Source organism: Meriones unguiculatus, chromosome 9 (genome assembly GCF_030254825.1).
Source record: "Meriones unguiculatus strain TT.TT164.6M chromosome 9, Bangor_MerUng_6.1, whole genome shotgun sequence".
Classification (NCBI taxonomy): Eukaryota; Metazoa; Chordata; class Mammalia; order Rodentia; family Muridae; genus Meriones; species Meriones unguiculatus.
In genome coordinates, this window is record NC_083357.1 from 87,810,985 (window position 1) to 87,820,157 (window position 9,173).

At 40.9% G+C, this 9,173-nt stretch overlaps 1 pseudogene; it reads right to left on the bottom strand.

Annotated features, from left to right (window-relative positions):
- Positions 1 to 751: 751 nt before the first annotated feature.
- LOC110544193 (dynein light chain 1, cytoplasmic-like) lies at positions 752 to 2,639 on the bottom strand (annotated as a pseudogene).
- Positions 2,640 to 9,173: the final 6,534 nt, after the last annotated feature.

A 9,173-nucleotide genomic window follows, 5' to 3' on the forward strand; every position in this document is an offset into this window, starting at 1 on the left:
TCACTCTGCCCAACAGTTGGTCATCAGGCTCAGCATCTGCTTTGATAGTCTGCAGGGCAGAGCCTTTCAGAGGCCCTTTGTGGCAGGTTCGTAGGTTGTTTCCTGTTTTCTTCTTCTTCTGATGTCCATCCTCTTTGCTTTTCAGAATGGGGATTGAGCATTTCAGTCAGGGCCCTCCCTCTTGATTAGTTTCTTTAGATAGCTCTCTTTTAGCCTTTAAAAACGTGTTCCTCTATATCAACCTAAACAAGTACAATAGATATTTATGTGTATTTATAAATACATGAAATATTTCAGTTGATTTAATCTTCTGAAAGTAAATAGTTGATTCTCATGTCAGTGCATGCTTTATTTTACTTAAATTTCTACTGCCTGACACTTATCGGGTGTTTCTCAACATTGGAAACCTATCTTGCATTCCTCAGGATTGTCACCTAATTTTATGACATGCCCATGTTTTATTTTTAAATTTTCAAAATTTTTTATTAATTACAATTTATTCATTTTATATCCCAGCTGTAGCCCCTCTCCTGTTCTCTCTCATTCCCACCCTCATCTCCTCCTGTGCCCTTCCCCCAGTTCAATGATAGGGGAGGTGCTCCTCCCTGTCCATCTGACCCTAGTCTATCAGATCTCATTAGGACTGGCTGCATTGTCTTCCTCTGTGGCCTGGTAAGGCTGCTCTCCACTTGGGAGGTGATCAAAGAGCAAGCCACTGAGTTCATCTCAGAGACAGCTCCTGTTCCCCTTACTAGGAAACCCACTCAGGAAATGAGGTGCCATAGGCTTCCTCTGAGCAAGGGTAACCAGATTTGAACAGAGGACTGGCCACCTGGCCTAGGTAGAATTAGATGAACTGTTAAGGTTCCTGTGTTACATACCTACCAAAGTTCTACCCCACAGTGCAGTGCCAGGTGGGGTTGTACTTCTTATCAAACTCCTTTACGTGGGTCGCATTATCCTTTTTATGTTACCCTTATCCAAGCCTGAGTAGAGCACTCCACTGAGTCCTGTTGCATCTCTCCCAACATGTCTGCATTTTTGATCACTGCCTTCTGATCGCACAAGGTCAACCTTCCAGTGCTGGCGCAGCTCAAGCAGCTGAGGAGAATCAATGGCTCCCGAAGAAGTGGCGCATCTCACAGTTTATATTCTTGAAACAAGATGCTGCAAACGTCACCTGTGCTTTGGTCATATTCCACTAAGTCATAAGTCAAACCTGGTGAGATTCATTAGTCAAACCAAAACTGCGTGGCATTTTACAAATACTACTCTAGTGCATTCATCAAAACTGTCAATGCAACAATGGAAGTTTGAAAAACAGTCGAACACCTGAAGAAGGTAAGGTGAAATAAACATTAAATGTAAAATGACATGTGCTGAATAGATTTATGGACTGAAAAGGCACATGGGAGGGAAAACAAGTACATTCTGAGTGAAGAACAGAAATGACCGAATACTCATGTATCAGTTATGATAAATGCTCCAAATGTAAAAATATGAGAAAGAGGAAAACGAGGCTGTAGATGTGAATGAGTATTAGTGTGCTTGCCTAGCACCGGCAAAGACTTTGTTTTCCAGTACCAAAACTGCAAATAGACACGAACAAACGAAAACGGATTAAGGAAGCCCTTTCACATTTCCATTTAAAACAAAAATTAAACTTAACTAAAATATGCATTAAAATGTGTAAATAGAAATCATGAAAAAGAGGCTATGAATGTGAAATAGAGCAACGAGCTGTATATGAAAGGGCTTGGAGTGAGGAAAAGGAAGTGGGATATAATACAATTATATCACAAACAAAAAAATAAAAATAAAATATTTCTAGTAAGTCATTTCATTTCAAAGGAAGTCTAGTACTTCTTCAGACATCTAAATAAACTAGTTTACACTAGAACATTCTCAGGTTACTTATTGCAAAAAGCTAGAAGTGTAAAATGTTAAAATTTTTGGAAAACGAAATTCTAAAAAAAATATGTTCATTATAAAGAAGACATAATTTGCACTATTTCTGTATAAAAAAGCAAAGTGGGTTTTAAACCTAAGTAAACTCACAAAAATGCCCATTTAAAAATTATTCACAAAATAATTATCTCTTTGTGATATCTAATAATATAATTAATGAATGACAAGTTCATGGTAAATGAAATAGTTTGAGCCCTAAGCAAGTTTCAAATCATCTATACCTCCTAATATATAGAAATTATGTCTAAATGTTTGACTCTTTTGATACTACATATTTTAAAAGGATAAAGATAATTGAAAAAAAAGAGAATAAAGTCCAAAGAAAGTGCAAATGTGCTTAAATTTTTTTATCACTAAAAATAAATTCATATGTATGCTAAATTGGGTTTAAATGAAATGGCTAAGATACTTCATCCTCCAGCACACTCAGAAACCTGCTTTTATTTAGTGTAAACCATTATTAAACTAAACATGTATTTTTGTGAATAAACTTCTACCTGTATTCCAGAGTACCTGTGTATATTAAATACAAAGCAAAATAAGAGGTTACCTGTTGGCTTCACCTGGAGGACTCTTGACATGTGGACATCTGGCTGGTAATTCTTGCAGCCTGCCACTTTCTTTCCTTCTTCAGAATCTGATCTTTGATCTCTGCTATTCTTCAGAGGCATGTCCTTATGAGTTGATCCATCAAATGACAAACTCCTGGACTTAATAATGTTTTTGACAGACAGGTGTTTTCTGACCTGCTGACTTACTGAGAGTCCTGATTCTAACATTCCTCCACGGTATATGTTCTTGTCTCTGGAGGACTTTTTTCAGTGAGAATATTTGTCTTTGACACACATCAGAATCTCAAACAACTACCCAGCACCAACAAACAAACATTCACACATTGTTTTGGTCTGATAATAATTTATTTAACTATTAAAATCTGCTATTTTGAGAGAACTCCTTTTTCCCCCATGATTTGCAGTCACAGTTAAAAAAATATTTAATGTAAAAGATCATTGTCCAAGTAGAATTAACAGACACTGTTCCACACTTCTGTGATAGTTAGAAATCTGATATCAGATTCTCTTAAATACCAGTGATAAAACAATAAGTTAGTAAATAAATTAGCAGAAAGAACATTATGAAGAAATTTGGTGAAAAATAGTAGTTCCTCCACGTTTGATAATTATTGTTTATCAGCCTTTTATTCCTGCAAAAAAATAGCTTCTAGGTCCACAAAAGCCTATTCTTTCTTTAATTGTGAGGTTACCAGTGTACCAGCACTGTAGTGAGAATGAAGACAGGACTTACTGTCTAGCCGTCTCATTCCAGGTTCAATGAGAGTCACTGTTTCCAAGGAACATGAAGGTGATAGAACAAAAGTCCTCCTCTGTCTTTCTCATGCACACACAAGTACACATTGCACACAGAGATGAACCAGATCTACACACACACCAAAAATAAGCCACATAGATATACATATTCATTCATACACCCAAAGCTGCATTCAACATAAACCTGCACAAATTTCTTTTTTTTATATTTCTTTTTAAATTTATTTTTTATATTTTATATCCCAATTGTAGCCCCTCCCTCATCTCTTCCTGGTCTTACCCTTTTTCCCTCTTTCCCCATATCCTCTTCTCCTAGTCCTCAGAAAGGGGAAGTCTTCCTCTCCTACCATCTGACCCCAGCCTGTCAAGTATCATTAGTCTTCCTTGTGACCTGGCAAGCTTCCTATGATCTAAGAGGTGGTAACAGAGCTCATGTCAGAGACAATCCTGCTTCCGTTACAGGGGAACACCCATAAAGAATGAGCTGCCTTTGGGTTACATCTGAACACAGGGTCTAGGTCCTGTCCATGCATGGTTCTTGGTTGGAGCATCAGTCTCTGCAATGCCCCTTGGGCCCAGAATATTCTGCTCTGTTGGTCTTCTTGTAGTGTTCCAGTCCCCTCCAGGTCTTTCTACCTCCCTCTACTTCTTCCATAGAATTCCCTGTAATCTGCCTGAAGTTTGGCTATGAGTCTCAGCATCTGATTCAATACCCTGCTGGATAGAGTCTTTCAGAGGCCCTCTGTGGTAGGCTGCTGTCCTGTTCCCTGTTTTCTCCCTCTTCAAATGTCCATCCTGTTTGCCTTTCTGAATGAGGATTGATCATATTATCCAGGGTCCTCCTTCTTGCTTAGCTTCTTTAGGTGTACCACCTCTTTAGATTATAGTATGTTTATCCTATATTATATGTCTAAGATCCACTTATAAATGAATATACACTTATAAGTGAGTATATATAAAGACCATGTGTGTCTTTCTGCTTCTGGGTTACCTCACTCAGGAAAGGCAGAGAAACACTTAAAGAAACATTCAACATCCTTAGTCAGCAGGGAAATGCAAATCAAAATGACCCTAAGATTTCACATTACACCCATTAGATGGCTGAGATCAAAAACTCAAGTGAAAACACACACTGGAGAGGATGTGGAGAAAGGGCCACATCCTCCATCACTGGTGGGAATGTAAACTTGTACAACCACTTTGGAAATCAATCTGCCACTTTCTCAGATAAGTAGGAATAGTGCTTCCTCAAGATTCAGCTATTCCACTCATAGGCATATATCCAAAATATGTTCAAGTATACAACAAGGACATTGGCTCAACTGTGTTCATAGCAGGTCTTGTGGTTGTTTTTTGTTGTTGTTTTTGTTTGTTTGTTTGTTTGTTTTTTTTGTAATGGCCAGAATCTGGAAACAACCCAGATGTCCCTCAACTGAGGAATGGATATAGAAATTGTGGTACATTTACACAATGGAATACTACTCAGAAATTAAAAACAAGGAAATCATGAAATTTGCAGGCAAATGGATGAAACTAGAAGATACTTGAAGTTTTTTTCATACAATTATTTCACTTGCTTAGTTAAGATTACACCAAAGTCCTCTTCAGCTCTTACTATTTCCCAGTTCTTACCTAAAATTCCATTCACTCTGCCCAACAGTTGCCCATCAGGCTCAGCATCTGCTTTGATAGTCGGAAGGGCAGAGGCTTTCAGAGGCCCTCTGTGATAGGTTCCTAGGTTGTTTCCTGTTTTCTCCTTCTTCTGATGTCCATCCTCTTTGCCTTTCCTGATGGGGATTGGACATTTTAGTTAGGGTCCTCTCTCTTGCTTAGTTTCTTTAGATGCACAGGTTTTAGTGGGTTTGTCCTATGTTGTATGTCTATATGAGTGAGTATATACCATGTGTGTCTTTTTGCTTCTGGGACAACTCACTCAGGATGATCCTTTCCAGAGAGCAACAGAACAAGAAAATTTGAACACAGGGAACTTCCCAGAGACTCATACTCCAACCAAGGACTATTCATGGAGATAACCCAGAACCCCTGTACAGATGTAGCCCAGGGCAGTTCAGAGTCCAATTGGGTTACATAGTAATGTGAAGAGGGACTGCCTCTGACATAATCTGATTGGCCTGCTCTTTGATCACCTCCCTCTGGGGGGGAGCAGCCTTACCAGGCCATAGTAGAGGACAATGCAGCCAATTTTGATGTGAACTGACAGACTAAGATCAGAAAGGAGAGGAGAACCTCTCCTATTAGTGGACTTGGGAAGTGGCATGCAAGCAGAGGGAGGAGGGAGGGTGGGATTGGGAGGGGAGGAGGGAGGGGCTTATGGGGGGATGCAGAATGAATAAAGTGTAATTGAAAAAAAAAAAGAAGTGGACTAGGGAGGGGGCTACAACTTGGATACAAAGTGAATAAACTATAATTAATAAAATAATAAATAAAGAAGATGGCGACTAGCACACACAGTTTCTGAGCGGTGGGATACCTGATCTTCTGAGTTGGAGAATGGAAGGACCCCCAACCCAGGAAAACCACAGCGAGGCTTTCTGAACACCAGAGAACATCGCAGGAGGTGAAAACTTTGGCCTCCGGTCACCCGGAGACTTGCTTGGGGAAGGAGAGAAACGACCCTTTGTTCTTGCGGCACTCCCTTCCCCCAGACCTCCTTCCTTCTCGGCACAGCAGCACAGCGGACTCATCTTTCTCAGCGCAGACCTAACTGCCTGGGGTATACAGCCACTGAGACGGAGCCCCAAGCACTTTAGCGGCAGACAAAAGCCAGCACGTGCAGCGGCTGCACCATCCTCCCAGGGCGTGAATCTGCTAGACACCATACTAGCTTCGCAGGATCGCCATCACTGACGGTACGGCCCGCCCAATCCCACAGTGACAGAGAATATGCTATATACTCACCAAAACCAGGCAGAAATATCATTCAACCTGGACACACCAGGCGCTGGGCCTCCCAAGCTTGGAGAGCACAAGGAAGAGATCCCAGGACTTCCCAGAAAGCATTGGGACTAGCAACCCAGTCTCCAGTTACAGCGGGACTTGGCAGCGGAGCAGCACTGAACTGGCGGGGCACCACAGCCCTCCAGTTTAAGACTGACCAGGGCCAAACCAGAGAACAGAGAGCCTGGTTACCCCATCCCTGCTGAAGTGACCACCCTGAAATCTCCAGCTGCAGCAAGACCTCAGAACCTGGCAGTGACAGCAGCACAGAACTGGCGGAACACATCAAAGAAGCAGGGCCAAACCAGAGAGCAGAGAGCCCCGGATACCACGATCTCGGCCAAGAGACCTGCCTGTAAGTGAGTGCATCCTTGAGAATCTGCAGTTCCCCAGATCCTGGGTCCTTCTAAATCAGAAGCCAGGCATCGAATCCCCCTCCCACCCACATACCCACTTTGGGAAACAGAGGGGCACTGGGGACATTGAAGTTCCTGCCCTGTGGGCCTGATTGAGGAGCTAAGACAGTTAATGCCAGAAATTGCGCTGCGATCATCATTAGCGCCTGCGACATATACAGTGCAGAGCCCCTCCCACACACTCAAGGGTTCAACATTAGCCATCACTCTGTCCCTCGAGAAACTCATCCACGCACACTTACACACACAGACACACACACGCGCGCGCACACACGCTTGCATTTGCCCCGTTTGCGCCTGCATACTTTCCTCCCACAGGTACAGCTAGTCCTCGGCACACGCTGAGAGTGCTCAGCTTCCTGAAGAACTCTCCAGACACCAGAGAGAGACAGCACCAGTCTGATCTGCAGAATCCAAAACAAACAGGGAAGGTTTCAGATAAGCCAATGGCCAGGGTAGGCGAAAGAACACTTCCAACATAAATCAGGACATCATGACTTCACCAGCAAACCCCAAAATCGATGGATACACCAATTCAGCAGAAGCACAGGAAAATGATTTTAAAGCCATGCTTGCCCAATTATTTGAGGCTCATAAGGAGGAAATGAACAAGTCTTTCAAAGAGATGGCCAGTCAATTGGAGGCAAAGAAAGAAGAAATAGACAATATCCTTAAAGAAACACAGGCAAACATAGCCAAACAAATAGATACACAAGTAGAGGAAAAATTAGTGGCATATAAGAAGGAAATGAAAAAAGAAATAGAGGCCATCATAGCGAGACAGGAATCCAAATTCAAACACATGAAAGAAATGGTGAAAGGTATGAAAACAGAATTAGAATCAATAAAGAAAACACAAAATGAGAAAACCCTTGAGCTGGAGAACTTGGAGAAAAGATCAGGAACCACAAAAGTAAGCATCACAAACAGAATACAAGAGATGGAAGAGAGAATCTCTGGAGCTGAAGACACCCTTGCAGAAATGGATACTTCTCTCAAAGAAAAAGTAAAATCAGAAAAGTTCCAATCACAAAATATCCAAGAAATCAAGGATGCTATGAAAAGACAAAATCTAAGAATAATAGGAATTCACGAAAGAGAAGACTCCAGACTCCAAGGTCCAGAAAATATTTTCAAGAAAATCATAGAAGAAAATTTTCCCAACTTAAAGAAAGAGATGTCCATAAATATACAAGAGGCCTACAGAACTCCAAATAGACTAGACCAGAAAAGAAACACATCACGTCACATCATAGTCAAAACACTAAATCTACAGAACAAAGAAAAGATATTAAAAGCAGCAAGGGAAAAAGGCCAAGTAACATATGAAGGTAGACCTATCAGAATCACACCGGACTTCTCATCAGAAACTATGAAAGCCAGAAGGGCCTGGGCAAGTATCATGGAGGCTCTAAGAGATCACAAATGTCAACCCAGACTACTATACCCTGCAAAGCTTTCAATCAACATAGATGGAGAAAACAAATTATTCCATGACAAAACTAAATTTACACAATATCTACACAGCAAACCAACCCTACAGAAGATACTAGAAGGAAAACTCCAATCCAATGAAAACAAATTCACCCAAGAAAACAGGGCATACAGATAATATCCCAACAAAAGTGAAAAGAAAACAAGCAATGAAACAGGGTTAGATCACCGACTCCATTACAAAAGGAACTAACATGCATTGGTCACTATTATCTATCAATATCAATGGACTCAACTCACCAATAAAAAGACACAGGCTAACAGAATGGTTAAGGAAACAGGATCCAACATTCTGTTGCATCCAAGAAACACACCTATGCAACAAAGACAAACACTACCTCAGAGTAAAGGGCTGGAAAACTGTTTTTCAAGCAAACGGTTCCAGAAAACAAGCTGGAGTAGCCATCCTAATATCTAATAAAATAGACTTTCAACCCAAGTTAATAAAAAAAGATAAGGAGGGCCACTATATTCTCATCAAAGGAAAAATCCACCAAGAGGACATCACAATCTTGAATATCTATGCCCCAAATACAAGAGCACCGACATTCGTAAATGAAACATTATTAAAGCTTAAATCATACATTGATCCTAATACCTTAATAGTGGGAGACTTCAACACTCCACTCTCACCAAGGGACAGATCAACTAGACAGACACCAAATAGGGAAATAAAAGCACTCACAGAATCCCTAAATCAAATGGACCTAATAGACGTCTACAGATCATTTCACCCAAACTCAAAAGAGTACACCTTCTTTTCAGCACCCCATGGAACCTTTTCCAAAATAGACCATATAGTGGGCCACAAAGCAAGCCTCAACAGATACAAAAGGATTGAAATAATCCCTTGTATACTATCTGACCACCATGGACTAAAGCTCGACCTCAACAACAACAGAAACAACAAAAAGCCGACACGCACATGGAAACTAAACAACTTACTACTCAATGACAGCTGGGTTAAGGAAGAAATAAAGAAAGAAATTAAAGACTTCCTAGAATTCAA